This window comes from Macrotis lagotis, chromosome 2 (assembly GCF_037893015.1).
Source record: "Macrotis lagotis isolate mMagLag1 chromosome 2, bilby.v1.9.chrom.fasta, whole genome shotgun sequence".
NCBI lineage: Eukaryota > Metazoa > Chordata > Mammalia > Peramelemorphia > Peramelidae > Macrotis > Macrotis lagotis.
Genome location: NC_133659.1, coordinates 158,081,861 through 158,098,854, shown reverse-complemented (window position 1 = coordinate 158,098,854; position 16,994 = coordinate 158,081,861). Strand labels below are relative to the sequence as shown.

The following is a 16,994-nucleotide window of genomic DNA, read 5'->3' as shown; positions in this document are numbered from 1 at the left end:
CTCTTTCTTTTCATTACCTCACTATACCTTACATATGTCTATGGCTAAGCAACTTTCCCTCTGAGAGTTAAAATTCATCGAATAAAGGTCTAGTGATTTTAAACCTCATTGGTTGCTTTGTTGTTTTTTATTTAAAAAAGCAGCTACAACAGACTGGTACAATTTAGTATGTTAGGGGGAAAGAAATAAGTATTTACACAGTGTTAAGGGTCTTGTACAAAAATTTTGTCTTTACAACAACCATGCCATTGTAGCTAGTTAAGGAAACTGAGACAGAAGATTGAGTGAGTTGTCCAAGATGACTATTAAGTATCTGAGGCTGGATTTGAATTCAGGTCTTCCTGTCTCTAGGCCCAGCAGGGTTGCTTTCTAGTTAATTCTCAGCATAGTTTCTCACTTACATCAAAAATCTGTTCTTGTTCATGAATTCAGGTACCTGCTAAAACCAGGCTAGGTATTTCTTTACTTCTAGGCTACTAAACTGATAAGGCAGAGGGCAAAGCTCTGATACTGTCAGTGCTCTTGAATGCTAGTTTTAAAAAATAGAAACTTCTGAAAGAGATGAAATTTCTAAATTAGCTGATGACAGTGTAAGGGCACAGTGGACAGAGAACTGAATTAGGTAGGAATCAGACACTAATCTAGTTGTGTGAATTCTGAGAAAGTCATTTCATCTGTTTTGCCTCAATTTCCTCATCTGTAAAATTGGGTTGGCAATAACAGCTTCCTCCTAGAGTTGTGAGGATCAAGGGAGATAATGGTTATAAAGCACTTTGCAAACCTCAAAGTGCTATTTAAATGTTAATTTAGGAAGGTTAATTTGCTTTGGAAAGACATTAGTAAAATAAAAGTATTAAAAGAAAGTTAAAGTTGCTAGAAGAGACCTCAGGGGCCATCTAATCCAAGCCCCTCATATTACAAATGAAGATACTGAGGATCAAAGTGGTCAAGTGACTTGTCAAAGGTCATATAGTTAGTAAATGTCAGGGGCAGATCTAGAACTTGAGTCCTCTCCCCAGAGCCAGTGTCCTTTCTACTGTACCATTAAATTTAGATTAGCAAAGCATACTCCATAAATGCATCCATTTCTAGCCCAACTTGTACCTAAACAAGAATTCTTTCTACAACAAACCATTCCAATTTATTTCAACTCACATATATTAAATCTCTTGCTCAGTGGAATATACTATATGATAAACCCTAGCAGCTCAAAGACACACGCACATGAAGTATTAAGAAATAACTTCCAAGGAGAAGAGAGTACTAGCAGGAGAAATAATTAGGGGAGATTTTGTACAGAAGGTGGGGATGTTGAGAACCATTTTTTCACAGAAGAATCCCCTATGCCAAAGGCACAAGAGTCAGGAGGAGGAAAGTTGTGTGTCAGAAACAGCAAATCACATGACAAACCTTCAGTAGCAAAGAGCTTGCTGGATCTTGGATCAATCCAAATCACTTTGGGGCTGTTCCAATTATTGAGAAGTTTGTTCTTAAAAAAGGTTGCCAACCCCCCCATCAGTTATATGATATAAGAGTCTAGTCATGCTCAGTGATATCTTGTTAAGAGAACAAAGACACCTAATTGGTAGCCAGGATCTAGGATATTAATTGAATTTTGATTGGAGTTCCCCCTAAGGTGATTGGTTGGCTAGGGCTCATCAGACTCCTCAAAAAAAGCATCTGTTAAGAAAAGAGCTTCTGTTTGACTCTCTTCTGCCTTTTCCCTTATTTGGGGCACAAACCAATCCAAACACCAGAATGAACCTCATATTCTATAGTGAGTGAGAAGGGTAAAACTATGCAATGCAGTTTCCTCCCCAAAGGAGCTATTAATGGCTTTCTTGGGGCAGAAGAAATACTTGGCAGAGTTGTCTTGATGGAAGTTCCATGCTCATTTCCTTCTGAGCAGAACTACTTTGCTTCATGTGTTTTGAATATCTATTTATAGGTCACTGTGAATCCTTTTTGTTATTTGTATATGTTCTGTTTATTTTTATAGGATTCTATGAGTTCTCTTGATCCTTTGCATTTTCTATGGGATGAAATAAAGGTTTTCCTACAGTAAATTTGCATCTGTTGAATCAGTACTTATTAGTATAGGAGCTGAGGACTCATGTTAGCCATATTGTAGAAACCCATATCTCAGCATATTGGAAAATTTACTTGGAATGAGGATTAATCAAAGAGAAAAGGACCATTTAGAGGGTGAATCCTCAAGACTGCACATGAGCCCAGGACTTAGGGAGTCCTGTGTCATGGATCACACTCATGTCCTACAAAATCTTGCCACTTTTCAACTTCCACAGAGTTAACCCCTCTTGGGTGGAATAGAACCAGTCTAATTTCTTCCATGTGCCAATCCTTCACATATTTGAAGATAGGTGTCATGGAAAGTATCCTTCCTAAACTCACCCAGATGAACCAAGAGTCAGCATGGATGAGACATATAGCAGGAGGAGAATTCAGGAATTATGTATTAATTCTCTCTCAAATAATGAACTATGCATAGAATCTCAGAGTTAGAAGAGACTTTAATTAGAATGTTCCTTCCTAATCCACCCTTGTATTCTATTTTGAGAATTTAATCCCTCCTGGAGTTATTAAAACTAATTAATGAGGGGGTGGAGCCAAGATGGCAGCTTGAAGGCAACATTTCCCCAGGAACTCCTTACCCCCCAAACTCCAAAAGTCAAAAAATTATGACTCTAGCCAAAATTTAGAGGGGCAGAACCCACAGAAAGACTGAGTGATACATTTTCCCAGTCCAAGATAACTTGGAGGTTCTGCAGGAAAGGTGTGTTTCACCAAGACTGGATGTTGGAAAAAGCCCTGGTCCCAGCACAAGCCCCAGACAGCTTGAAGTGGCAGAGAGAATTCTGCTGTACCAGAATGAGTGTGGAGTGAGGAGCACCAGAGAATCTGGATAAACCAGCCTGTACCCCTAAAGCAAAGCCCACAGAGGGTAAGGGGGTCAGAGAAGACTGTAGAGATTTCTCTGCTCTCCCTCAGGATAGGACTCTGCTACTAGCCCATACTCAGATACAGGTTGCAGTTTGGGCTTCCATACTAAGTAGCCAAGCAGGACTTCTCCTTACAGCTCCAGGGCAGAGGGAAGTGTGTGTGTGGGGGGGGGGGGTCATCTACATATCAAAGCACAGGCAAGAAAGCATAAGACTTATAGTAGTGAAGGTCCCAATGGGTTATCCCCCCCTAAAAAACACCCAAAGCCTTGAAAGTGCTTCAAATTGGTCTTGGGCTGAGTAAATGAGTAAACAACAGAAAAAGAAGAATCTGACCATAGAGATTTACTTTAGTCCCATGGAAGCTCAAAACACATACTCAGATGACAACAAAATCAAAGCTTCTGCATCCAAAACCTCCAAAAGAAACAGAAAATGGACTCAGACTATGGATGAGCTCAAAATAAGACTTTGAAAAGCAATTAAGGTGGGGGCAGAGCCAAGATGGAGACAAGAAAGGATCACGTCTTAGACGCTCAATCATAAAACTCATAAGTTAAGGACTCTAATTAAACTTTTGAGAGACAGAACCCACAGAGGGACCTAGTGAAGCAGTTCTCCTACTCAAGGTAACCTGGAAAAGAGCAGAAAGGCTCTACTCCCCAGGGTTGGAGGGGCAGCCCGCCAGAGGGGTGACCCACCAGAGGGGTGGCCCACCAGAGGAAAGAACTTCAGCCTCCTTGAGGCAGTCCCATGGCACTGGGAGCCCAGCTCACAGCAGCGGGGGAGTCTCCTGAGCTACACTCCCTGGGGAACACCAGGGCACAAAGTGGGGGAACACAGGGGAACCTCTGAGCCCTCAGGGCACACAGCAAACAAGTGGTCTTTCCGCAGCCCAGATCCAGGAACAGAAGCAGGCGGAGCTGGTAAGCAGGAACTCCCAGGACATGAGCCCATTGAGCTGAGGGAGGGAAGTGAAGAGAGAGACTGCCTAGGCCTGCCCCTGGAACAGGACTCTGGGGCTCTGACCACATTCAGATCCTGATCGCAGTCTAGGCCCCCCATAGAACAGCAGGGCCCCCCCAACCTCAGCCCCATGGCAGAGGGGGATGCATATGGTCATTCACAGACCAGGAGAGAGGACAGAGCCTCACACACTGACATCCTTGTGGGAGTGTCCCAAAAGCTCAGGAAGCACCCCAAAACCAGGCTAAGGCTGGCAAAATGAGCAAGCAGAGGAAAAAGAGGAACACCATTGAGAAATATTTCACATATGAGCCCAAGAAAGATCAAAACACTCAGTATGAAGATGAGCAAGCACAAGCTCCTACATCTAAAGACTCCAAGAAAAATAGAAATTGGGCTCAGGCTATAACAGAGCTCAAAAAAGACTGAAAATCATATGAGGGAGTAGGAAGAAAAACTGGGAAAAGAAAGGAGAGAGATGCAGGAAAAACATGAAAATGAAGTCAGCAGCCTAGTCAAGGAAATCCAAAAAAATGCTGAAGAAAATAACATGCTAAAAACCAGCTTAGGTCAAGTGAATAAAACAGTTCAAAAAGTTATTGAGGAGAAGAATGCTTTAAAAAGCAAAATTGGCCAGATAGAAAAAGAGATAAGAAAACTCTCTGAGGAGAATAAATCATTCAGACAAAGAAGAGGATTCAGGGGATTGATGAATTTACCAGAAATCAAGAATCAATACTTCAAAACCAAAAAAAAATGAAAAATTAGAAGAAAATGTGAAATATCTCATTGCAAAAACAACTGATATGGAAAACAGACTTAGGAAAGATAATTTAAAAATTATTGGAATACCTGAAAGTCATGATCAGGAAAAAGAGCCTTGACATCATTTTCAAAGAATTACTACAGGAAAATTGCCCTGATATTCTAGAAGCAGAGGGCAAAATAGAAATGGAGAGAATCCACCAATCCCCCCAAGAAAGAGATCCCAAAAAACCAACCCTTAGAAATATTATAGCCAAGTTCCAGAACTCCCAAGTCAAAGAGAAAATATTACAAGCAGCCAGAAGGACACAGTCCAAATATCGTGGAGCTGCAGTCAGGATCTCACAGGACTTAGTAGCAACTACATTGGAAGCTCGTAGGGCTTGGAATATAATATACCGGAAGGCAAAAGAGCTTAGAATGCAACCGAGAATCAACTACCCAGCAAGGCTGAATGTCCTCTTCCAGGGAAAAAGATGGACTTACAATGAACCAGGGGAATTTCAAATGTTCCTGTTGGAACAGCCAGAGCTGAACAGAAGGTTTGATTTTCAGATACAGGACTCGGGTGAAGCATGAAGATTGGAGGAGAGGGGGAAAATATACGGGACTTAATGATGATGAACTGCATGTATTCCTGCATAGAAAAATGACACTGATAATACTCATATGAACCTTCACAGTTAATAGAGCAGGTAGAGGGAGCTTTTATAGTTGAAGCACAGGAGAAAGCTGAATTTGAAGTTAAAATATGTTGTATAAGTGGAGTCAATAGAAAAAAAGGGAAATGTAATGGGAGAAAGCAAAAAGGAGAGGGGGGAATAGGCCAAGATATTTCATATAATAAGATTTTTCTTTATTACAATGAGCTATTGCAATGATATGGAAGGGGGGAAGGCAAGGGGGAATGAGGGAAACTTTGCAGTCATCAGAGGTGGTTCGGAGAGGAAACAGCATATATACTCAATGGGGTATAGACATCTAGAATAAGAAGTGGGGGACAGGGGGAAAGGGGGGGTTGTGAATGATGGAGGAGAGGATGGACCATGGGGGTAGAGTCATCAGATATAACACATTTTCTTTTTTACTTCTTGCAAGGGTCTGGGATTGGATGGCCTGTCCAGGACCATAGAGCCAGGTGAATCCTGGGCCTAAGGGGTGGTATGGGGGCTCTGGGCCTCTTGACCCCAGAGCTGGGGATCTGTCTGCTGCATCACTCAGGTACCCTACAGCAATGTCAGAGTGAAAGGAAAGAGAAAATATAGTACATGGTAGTGGAGAAATACGAAAGGAAGGAGTTGAGATCAGCAATGGCAATGATGGAAAAATATGGAAGTAAGTTTTGCAATGGACTTATCATAAAGAATGTGATCCACCCACAACAGAGTTGTTGGTGTTGAAACAAAGACTGAAGCACATTTTTTGTTGTTATTATTTTGGGGGGGTGCAGGGCAGGTGGGGCTGGGTGGCTTGCCTGGGTCAGCATAACGGGGTGACCGTTGGGTGTCTGAGGCCAGATTTGGACCCAGGTGCTCCTGGCTCAGGGGCCGATATTCTGTTCGCCACCCAGCCACCCCCTACTATTATTACTATTTTATTTTATTTTGGGTCTTTTTTTCTTTTGATTTTTGCAGGGCAGTGGAGTTCGGGTGGCTTGCATGTCACACAGCTGGGTGATAGTTAGGTGTACAGGGCCGGATGTGGGCTTGGGTGTTCATGGCTCCAGGGCTGATGCTCTGTCCATTGTGCCACCTGGCCATACCTACAATTATTACTATTATTTTTTTAATTTTAATTTTTTTCTCTCCCCTTTATTGCTCGAGCACATCTATATCTATGGGGAGGAGGGGGTATTTCATTTACTCTTAAACAAGAATATTTTATTAATGTAAAAAAACATTTGTACAAAACGAGAATAAATCTTAAATAAAAAAGAATAAAAAAATTCAACCACAAAAAAAAGAAAAGCAATTAAGGGAGGTGGAGGGAAAATTGGGAGAAGAAATGAGAGCAATACAGATAAATCATGAAAACTAAATCAACAGCTTGGTGAAAGAAATACAAAAAATACTGAAGAAAATACTATATTTCAAGACACTTAACCCCATTGCCTTTCAAAAAATTAAAATAATAATAATAATAATACTATGTTAAAAACCAGTTTAGGCCTAATGGAAAAAGCAAAACAAAAGGCAAATAAGGAGAACACCACCTTAAAATGCAGAATTGGCCAGCTGGAAAAGGAGATAAAAAAAGTTCTCTGAAGAAAATAACTCCTTCAAATGCAGAATGGAACTAAAGGAAGCTGATGACTTTGCAAGAAATCAGGAAGAAATAAAACTCTTCCAAAAAAAAACAAAAATTAGAAGAAAATGTAAAATATCTCATTAGAAAAACAACTGACTTCAAAAACAGATCTAGAAGAAATAATTTAAAAATTATTGGGCTATCTGAAAGCCATGATCAGGAGAAGAGCCTAGATTTCATATTTCAAGAAATCATACAGCAAAATTGCCCTGAGATCCTAGAAGCTTGAGGGTAAAATAGAAATTGAGAGAATTCACTGGTCACCCCCAAAAGAGATCCCAAAAGAAAAACTTCCAGGAATATTATAGCCAAATTCCCAAACCCCCAAATCAAAGAGAAAATTCTAAAAGCTTCCAGAAACAAACAATTCAACTACTGAGGTTCCATAGTCAGGATTACACAGGATCTGGCAGCATCTACATTAAGGGATCATAGGGATTGGAATACAATATTCTAGAAGGCAAAAGATCTTGGTTTACAACCAAGAATCAACGACCCAGCAAAACTGAACATCCTCTTTCAAGGGAAAACATGGACTTCCAGTGAAACAGGGGACTTTCACACTTTCCTATTGAAACAACCAGAGCTGAACAGAAAGTTTGATCTCCAAGTACAGGACTCTGGTGAACCATGGGGGGGGGGGGGGTTGGATGAGAAGGACTAAACTATGAGGAACTTAATGATACTGAACTGTTTGTATTCCTGCATGGGAAGAAGATATTGATAACTCATATGAACTTTCTCATTTATAAGAGCTGTTAGAAGGAGCATATATAGACAGGATACAGGAAGGAGTGGAATACAATGGTATAATACAGTAAAAAGATGGAGTCAATGGGTGATAAAGGAAAGTACTGGGAGGAAGAGAAAGGAGATGAAGAAGCTAAGAAATTTCACATAAGAGTCAAGAAAAAACTTTTTCAATGGAGTGGAAAGGGGGAAGATAAGGGGGGGAATGAGTGAGCCTTCATTCTCATCAGAAATGGCTCAGAGAGGAAATGACATACACACTTAATAGGGTGAGAAAAGGGGCGGCTAGGTGATGCAGTGGATAAAGCACTGGCCCAGACACTTAGTAATTACCTAGCTGTGTGGCCTTGGGCAAGCCACTTAACCCCATTGCCTTGCAAAACCTAAAAAAACAAAAATAGGGTGAGGGTGAGGAAATCTATCTTAACCTAGAGAAAATGAGAAGAAAGGGGTGGGGGGAAGGGGGAATGGGGGGAGGGAAGGGGGGATTGAGGGAGAGGATACTCAGATACAACATATTTTTGGACAAGGCCAGGATGAAAGGAGAGAGTAAATAGAATAAATGAGCATAGGGAGGAATAGAGTAGTGGTACAGCTAGCAATAGCAACCGTGGGAAAAATATTGAAGCAACTTCTCTGGTGGACTTATGATAAAGAAAACAACCCACCCCAGAGACAGAGCCATTGAAACCTGAACACAGACTGAAGTACATTCTCTCTCTCTCTCTCTCTCTCTCTCTCTCTCTCTCTCTCTCTCTCTCTATTCTTGAGGTTTCTAAATTTCTTGGGGGGGGGTATGTTTACTCTTATCACAAAATTATTGTAATAATAATAATAATAATAATAAAGTTAAAAAAGAAAAACTAATAAGAAAGTCTTAAATCATCTTTTTTTGATGGTCCAAGAGGATTATATCATGTTCTTTCTTCATTCCCCTACAGTTTTCCCCTCAAAGGCCCATGTGGGGAAGAGGGTAAAGTTACATAATAGGATATTGGTTTGTACATCTGAAAACAAAAGTTTTTCCTCTTCCTTAATAGAGGAGTATAATTGGCTTAAACTAATGAATAAATAGACTGGAGGCCTGGAAAGCTATGGAAGCAGAATTAGTTATAAAAGCTTCTACCAAATCAGAACAGGCTTCTTTATCTGAAGCATCCTGTATCTGCTATTTGAGGACCAAAAAGATGAGTTAAACTGAAACTGAAATTTATTAAGCATCTACTATGTGCAGAGTGCTGTGGTGGTTTGCTGGCCATAGAAATACCATTTTTTTGCTCCTAGCCTGCTGCCTAGTGAATGTAATCATAGAGATACCAGATACTAGAAGTTGCCAATTTGGGTATTTTTGATTTTATGCTTGTTTGAAATTTAGTATTAAAAAATAAAAATGAAAATAAAAAAATTTAGTATTGAGACTTGCATGGAAAGAAAAACCAGAAGTGACTTTATCTCACATGTTTCAGGGTTAAAAAAAGGGTAATGGAAGGTCGAGCTTGTGCATGTGATCCCTAACTAGCCACCTACACTTCCCCTTCCCTAAACTCTTTGGACTCCTGAAACTGCTCTTATGGGACAGGGGTAAATTGAAGTGAGGAATGGACAAATCAATGAGAGCTGAATGAGGTGCTGGTGAGGTCTGTGTTGCTAGCTGCTTCTCAGCCCTCTACTCCTTCTCATTGTTTGAAAGCCTCAATTCCCCAAAGACCTGTAGGATGCTCCTCATTACCCTTATATTCCTTCCTGCTCAGGTAAAAGGAGGAAGAGATAGAAGGCAGGACAGATTTTACTTTATTGCAATTCTTAGATATCTTTTTTTTTTCAAGGCAATGGAGTTAAGTGGTTTGCCCAAGGTCATACAGCTAGGCAATTATTAAGTGTCTGAGGTAGGATTTGAACTCAAGTACTCCTGACTCCAGGGCTGGTGCTCTATCCACTGCGCCACCTAGCTGCCCCCATCCTTAGATATCTAAGGACATATGTCCATGTCTTTGATACATGCTAAATCAGATAAATGCCTCCATTACTTGTTGGTATTATTAATGGCACAATGGATAAAAATCTGGGAAGAGGTTTTGACCCAAAAGAGATAGGAGATATTATCATTGTTTTGAAAATGAGCTGGGGGGTGGGGGGAAGGAGGGTGGGCAGAAAGAGGGTGGGCATGAATCCCATTTGGAATTCCCATATGCAATAGGTAGTGCTGGACCTGGAGTCAGAAAGACTAATCTTCCTGAGATTAAATCTGATCTCACACACTTCCTGAGTGACCCTGGGCAAGTCACTAAACCCTGTTTGCCTCAGTTTCTTCATCTGTAAAATGAAATGGAAAAAGAAAAGACAAACCATTCCATTGTTTTTGCTAAGAGAACTCCAAATGGGGTCATAAAGTGTTATATACAACTAAAACAACTGAACAACAACACAAGCAATATCCTTTGAGACCAGGGCTGACATACAGCTGGGGGCAGCCTATGAGTTTTAATTTTCATGAGTGGAAAAAAAATAATAATTTATGTGGAATGTGTATTAGATTTTTTAGTTTCATCATTAATAAATAATCTCCTTGATGTTAATTTTCTTTAGTGTTTTTAAGCAGTATTACAAACAGAGCATATGGGGGGAATTTTCAATCAATCTGTGGGATGTGTTGTTTCTGTGCAGATTAGTCAGTATGAACCTACCTTTATATTATTATGTTGTGGCTTTGTTTTGTGTTTACTTTCATTATTCATTGATGATATGTGTTCTCCCACTTTCTAAGAAGCTATGAGACAACCTTTTATATCTAAGAACCTTGGGCCCAAGCCCTCACAAAGCTCTATATTCACTGAACGTGGACTGTATTTTTTATTCTGGGTGCAACCTTTGAATAATTCCTTTATTTTAATGTGGCCCTAAAATAACTTAAGGTTGGACAACCCTGCTTTAGACTAATGTAAGCTACTTATAAATGGGAAAGCATTTAAAAAAATATTTCATTTTTTCCAATTACACATAAATTTTTAACATTCATTTCTTTAAAATTTGAGTTTCAAATTCTCTCCCTCCCTACATATTACATATGGTAATACATAGTTATATACATAAACATAACACTAGTTATAACTTGTATAACTGATATTATATTGCTTGCCTTCTCAATGTGAAGGAGGGGCTAGAAGGAATTTGGAACTAAATATTTTTTTTAAATTATGTTAAAGTATAATTTTCTTTAAAAAGTATAACACAAGTTAGGGAGTTAAGAGGGTAAAGAGATCAATCCATCAATTTAATAACCAACAAGTATTTGAGGAAGGAGAGAACATTTGCAGTTGGTAGTAAGGGGTGGTGATGATCAGAGGGTAGGTGATGACCAGGTAAAGCCTTAAAGAGGATTTTAAAAGAAGTAGATGAGGATATAACAAATTCTAGACTGGGAGATTCTGTGAGTGCACTGAGACTAGAGAAGGCACAATGAGTTCAGGAAAATACCTTTTTTCTTTTGCAAGGCAATGGGATTAAGTGGCTTGCCCAAGGCCACACAGCTAGTGTCTGAGGCCGCATTTGAACTCAGGTTCTCCTAGCTCCAAGGCCGGTGCTCTATCCACTGCACCACCTAGCCACCCCAAAATACCTAACTCCTAATACAATTTGCCTGTATTGTAAACATATGGCTGGGAATAATGCAAATTAAGACTGGAAAGTGCCAGATCTTTTTTTTTTAGATTTTTCAAGGCAATGGGGTTAAGTGGCTTGCCCAAGGCCACACAGCTAGGTAATTATTAAGTGTCTGAGGTCAGATTTGAACCCAGGTACTCCTGACTCCAAGGCCAGTGCTCTATTCACTGCACCACCTAGCCACCCCTATAGAAAATCTTTTAAGAGCCACACTGTCGTTCAATTGACTCCTCATGACCTCATTTGGGCTTTTCATGGCAGAGATAATGGAATGATTTGCCATTTCCTTTTCCAGCTCATTTTATAGATGAGGAAACCTAGGAGTCTGTTATAGAGCCTAAGGACTCCTAAAGTCCTAAAGGTGTTTGAACAGGAAAGTGAAACAATCACCTGTGCCTTAAGAAGATTATTTGGGCAGTGATTTAGGGGATGGGAAGAGACTAGAAGGAGAAACACAAGTTAGGAGGCTTTTTAACAAGAATCAAGGGGAACATACATGTACAAAAATATTTATAGCAACTCTTTTTGTAGTGACAAAGAACTGGACGTTGAGAAGATGTCCATCAATTAGGGAATGGCTGAATAAATTATGATATATGAATATGTTGGAGTACTATTGTTCTGTAAGAACTCATGAATGACTGCACTTAAGAAAAGCCTGGAAAGATTTGCATAAATTGAAACTGAGTGAAGTGAGCAGAACCAGAAGAACATTGTACACATTAACAGCAGCATTGCATGATGCTCAACTGTGATGGACTTGCTCTTCTCAGTTGTACAATAATCAAAGACAATTCTAAAGGACTTGTGACAGAAAATACTGAACACATACAAAGAAGGAACTATGGAGTCTGAAGGCAGACCAAAGCTTACTATTTCAATTTTTAAAATTTGTTTTATGTATTTTTCCCCTCTCGTGTTTTTCTTTTTTGTCCTGATTCTTGTTTCACAATATAATATGGAGGTATATTTAGCATAATTATAAATTAAAAACCTATATTAAATTCCTTTCTGTCAGGGGAAGGAGGGAGGAAAGAGAGAGGGATAAAAATGTGGAATTCAAAACCTTACCAAAAAATTATTGTTGAAAACTATCTTTACATATAATTGGAAAAATAAATTTATTTTTAAAAGAGTCCCGGGGAGAGATGATTAGAGCTTGAGTCAGTATAGCTGTGGGAATGAAAAGGAGCTGGGTTATCTCCTACAAGACTCAGCAACTTCTGAAATATAGGGAAGAAGAGTTGATTCCAAGATGATGGCTGTTCATTCTGGGCTGAAAGCAGGGCCAGTAATCTGGGAAGACTACTATTCCTAGTATCTGACTCAGGGACTTGGGTTACATCCACCCAGACCTGAAGAAAGGTAGTTCAGATGGTTTGCCAACTTCTTTTTTTTTTAAGGTATTTTTTTTGCAAGGCAAATGGGGTTAAGTGGCTTGCCCAAGGCCACATTATTAAGGGTCTGAGGACGGATTTGAACTCAGGTATTCCTGACTCCAGGGCCAGTGCTCTATCCAATTTGCCACCTAGCTGCCCCGGTTTGCCAATTTCTGTCTTTCTCTTGAGTTCCCTAATTACTTCACCTAAACTGATTTGTGAATGATTGGTGTTGGTGGTGAGAGGAACTATCAGTCTTTTTTCTCCACATGGGTCACACACAACCCCTCCCAAGACAGCAAGAGGGAGGGGCAAACTGGAATATGAAAAGATAATTTAATTGAAGCTTTGAGCCTGAGAAGACAATCATCTTCTCAATAGAGGAAGTCTGGAGGAAGAGTCTGAGTACATATATATTCCATAAAGAGTTTGTCCACATAGGACACAGAAATTGGTGAGTTATTGAAAAGTAGATTTAGGCTTAATTTATGGGCTACCATACTGGAAATCTTCAAGCAAGGGCCAAATGACCACTTGTCAGGGGAAACAAAGAGGTATAGTTGAAAATAAAAGACTTTGAGAGACTTCTATAGCTCTGAGATCATGATTCCAGCCAGACTAACAAGAAGGATCTCTAGAAGGCACTGATCCTGTAAGAAGGACTTAAGTTCAATCTGTACTCAGATAATTACTAGCTGTGTGACCTTGGGCAAGTCACTTATCCCCATTTGCTTTAAAAAACAAAAAGAAAGAAGGATCTGTAGATTTGGGAGTCAGATGATAGAGGTAAGAGCTAAACACATGAGGAGCAAACAAAATCAGTCCCTGAGTTTTCCGGCCACTGTTAGTTCTTTTTCCTGTCTAAACCACTCCTCAGTTTCCTTTGCTTAATCAGAATCCACATCTCACCTCCCCATACACAGCATTTTGCATTAGAGTATTTACCACTCTAATTTTTTTATTAGAGAATTTAAAATAAGTAATTAATTGAATATTTAATCGTGACATTATTTTTAGTTATCAAGTCAAATCAAAACAAGATTTTAAAAAAATTATTAACATGCAGACTTTAAAAGAGCAAATTTTAAAAGCAAGACATAAAATATCAAAAAATTTTGGGGAAAATTATCTTGTGTCTGGACAAATTTGGCATTTTCTGCTCCCACCCCAATCCTCACTCCCCCAAGTAGCAACACTAATTCCCAGAACAAGCAAGTAATGATCCTAGTGCAACCTTTCTTCTCATGCTATAAGAGAAGGAGGCTCACTGAGGCCAACCATGATGTTCACCATGAATGTGGAACCCCATGGGCCATGGGTTAGGCTAAGATCACTTCCAAAGTCCCTTCCAACTGTAATTCTAACCCAAAGTATTCCTTCCACGAAACTGAATTTGTATGATTCTTTTTTTCTATCATTTTCTTATCATGAATTACTAACTTGATCTGAGGGTGTGTTTTGTGCTCATAATTCAGTGGATATTACTTACAACTGACAACAGTTGGTGTATGTGCTCAAATTATTAGTTATCACTGAAAGGGAAATCTTAAGACAGGATTTCCCTAGATTGAAAGGTCCTGACCCTAGAACTGAAAACTATAGAAAGTTAATCTTAGGACCAAAAGTTGGTAGCTAAAGAGTTGGCCATCTAGTCCAACCCCCTATTTTATAGATGAGAAAACTGAGGTAGAGAATTTAAATGACTTATCCAAGCTGACACTAGTTAGTAGGTGTCAAAGAAAGATTTTAAACCCAGGTCTTAGGGAAATGAGCGAGAAAAATAGCATTTATTTTTCCCTTTAAGATTTGCCAAAAACTTTCTATGTGCTATCTCCTTTGAGCTCACAACCTTTTAGGTTGATAGGCATTATTATTTTCCCAATTTACACAGCTCCCCCTTGCTTCTCCTACTATCTGACCTCTCCTGCTCATTCTCTTTTATTGAATCAGTATTCTTATCATGCCTGGTAATTGTGAGTGTACCTCAAAGTTCTGGCCTTGGCCCCCTTCTCATCTATCTGCCAAATCTCACTTGGTGACTTCACCTATTGCTTAATTTCATCTCTCTTTCATATACTCCCAGATCCACACATCCAGCTAGAACCGATACAAATTTCTCCTGATGTAGCACTCTCCTTGATGAATCTCTCTCCTGAGTTCTAGACCTTCATTTTTAAACTAAACATTTCCCTCTGGATTGACTCCAATGCAACTCAAACTCAATGTGTCAAAACCAGAACTCTTTATGTTTTCATCTTTCCTCTGAATCTCCCTATTCCTGTCGAAGGTATCACAATCCTTACAGTCACTGAGGTCTCAAGCTCTGTCATCTTCGACTTCTCATTCTCACTCATCTTAAAAATCCAATCAGTTGATAAATCTTATCTCCAGGAAGATTATTATACTTGTTGCCTTTCTACTCACATGACCCTTATCACTACTAATAAAAGTTTCCTAATTGGCCTCTCTACCTCAAGTTTCTTCGCTCTTTTCCACACAGATGCCAGTGATTTTCCAAAAGCCCAAGCCTAATCATATCACTTCCTTAACTCAATAATTATCAGGAGTATTGGAGTAATTATTCTGGAATAATTATTCCAGAATAAAATATAAACCCATCAAATTTGCACAGAAGTTAGAAGTCCTGGCCTGGAGTCATGAAGACTCATCTTCCTGAGTTCAAATCTGGCCTCAGATGCTTATTAACTATGTGATCCTGCTTGCTTCAGTTTCCTTAATCTATAAAAGGAACTGGAGAAGGAAACAACAAACCATTCTGGTATTTCTCCCAAGAAAGCTCTAAATAGGGTCGTGGACAGTTGGACACAACTAAAACTGAATGACAACAAATTTGACATTTAAATTTCTTTAAAATTTATCCTCCATCTACCTTCCCAGTCTTATTACATAGTACTCCCCTTCTTACACTCTCCATTCCAGTCAAATTGATCTTATTGTTTCCCATATGACTTTTCATAGTCTTTAAATCCAATTCATTTGCAACTCATGTCATCACCTTTGTGATGTCATGGTCCTCTTCTAGAACAAGGACATACCACAACATATGCCATCTTTTAGGCATTCACATCGGCTGATCTCCAGAGAATCCCTAGCCTCTTTCAAGACATAGTTCATGTGACACTCTTTTTTTTTTTTGCAAGGCAATGAATGGGGTTAAGTGGCTTGCCCAAGGCCACACAGCTAGGTAATTATTAAGTGTCTGAGGTCAGATTTGAACTCAAGTACTACTGACTCCAGGGCCGATGCTCTATCCACTGCACCACCTAGGCGCCCCCAATGTGGCACTTTCTACATGAAACCTTCTGTTCCTCCCAGATGCTTATGGCCATCAGTCAACACTACCTCCTTGTTATCTATTTTGCATGCACTTAAATATGCATGTGTTATCTAGGCTAAAAAGAGACAACTTCTTTTTGCATGTTTCACCAGAACCTAACAAAGTTCCTAACACATATTAAGTGCTTATTAAGGGCTTGTTGTTTGCCTGATTGAATTGTAAAATGGTCATAGTACTACTGTATGGTTTACCTTAGGGTTATGATGAGCAAAATTAAATATATATCTTAAAGTGCTACAAAAATGTTTATTTTTTTAGCATTTTTATTATTAATTTAAGATAAATCAATTTTAATAGTTAGCTCTCAAATTCCCAGCTGACATCACATGATTCTCCATGTGCATGAAGATAAGAATTAATGCCAAGCAACCTCCTTCTTCTTCCTACCTAGTAAATTTCTGGGCTCTCTGCCATAATTTAGCATGTGTTCAGACCACCCAAAATAACTTTAATAGCAGCCTAAGGAAAATGTAATTAAGAAGGTAAAAACTACAGCTAAAGCAAGCCATATAATATCTTCTAAAACCATCTATCAATGTTTTGGTTTATTCAATTTTACATAATTGGGCCCACATCATTAGCAAAGATAATTGAGGTTAGATTATAAAGACTAATAAAAATAGCAAAGACCAATGTTATTACTGTAGCATTTTTACTTTCCAAGTACAGTTATTCTTATCATTTCATTTTGTCCTCTGAAGATCATTGTGAAAAGAAAGAACTGGTTTCCCCCTTTCTAAATAGTTATAATTTTTGACTAGTCAGGAAACAAGGGAGAGAACAATGGATTGGGAGCCTAGAGGACTTGGGTTCTGCTCAGGTAAATTATATCACTGCTTATATCAATCT

At 39.2% G+C, this 16,994-nt stretch overlaps 1 protein-coding gene across 4 annotated transcripts in view; it reads right to left on the bottom strand.

The window, feature by feature from the left end:
* Nucleotides 1-16,994, bottom strand: part of SLAMF9 (SLAM family member 9) — a 32,238-nt gene that overhangs the window by 13,190 nt on the left and 2,054 nt on the right. Inside the window, exon 1 of one of the 4 annotated variants that reach the window (XM_074223117.1) lies at nt 15,714-15,741. The exons of 2 other annotated variants lie outside the window; for them this stretch is intronic. The gene's annotated coding sequence lies outside the window, so the exon portion shown is untranslated. One more of the 4 variants, XM_074223116.1, reaches the window with a different exon arrangement.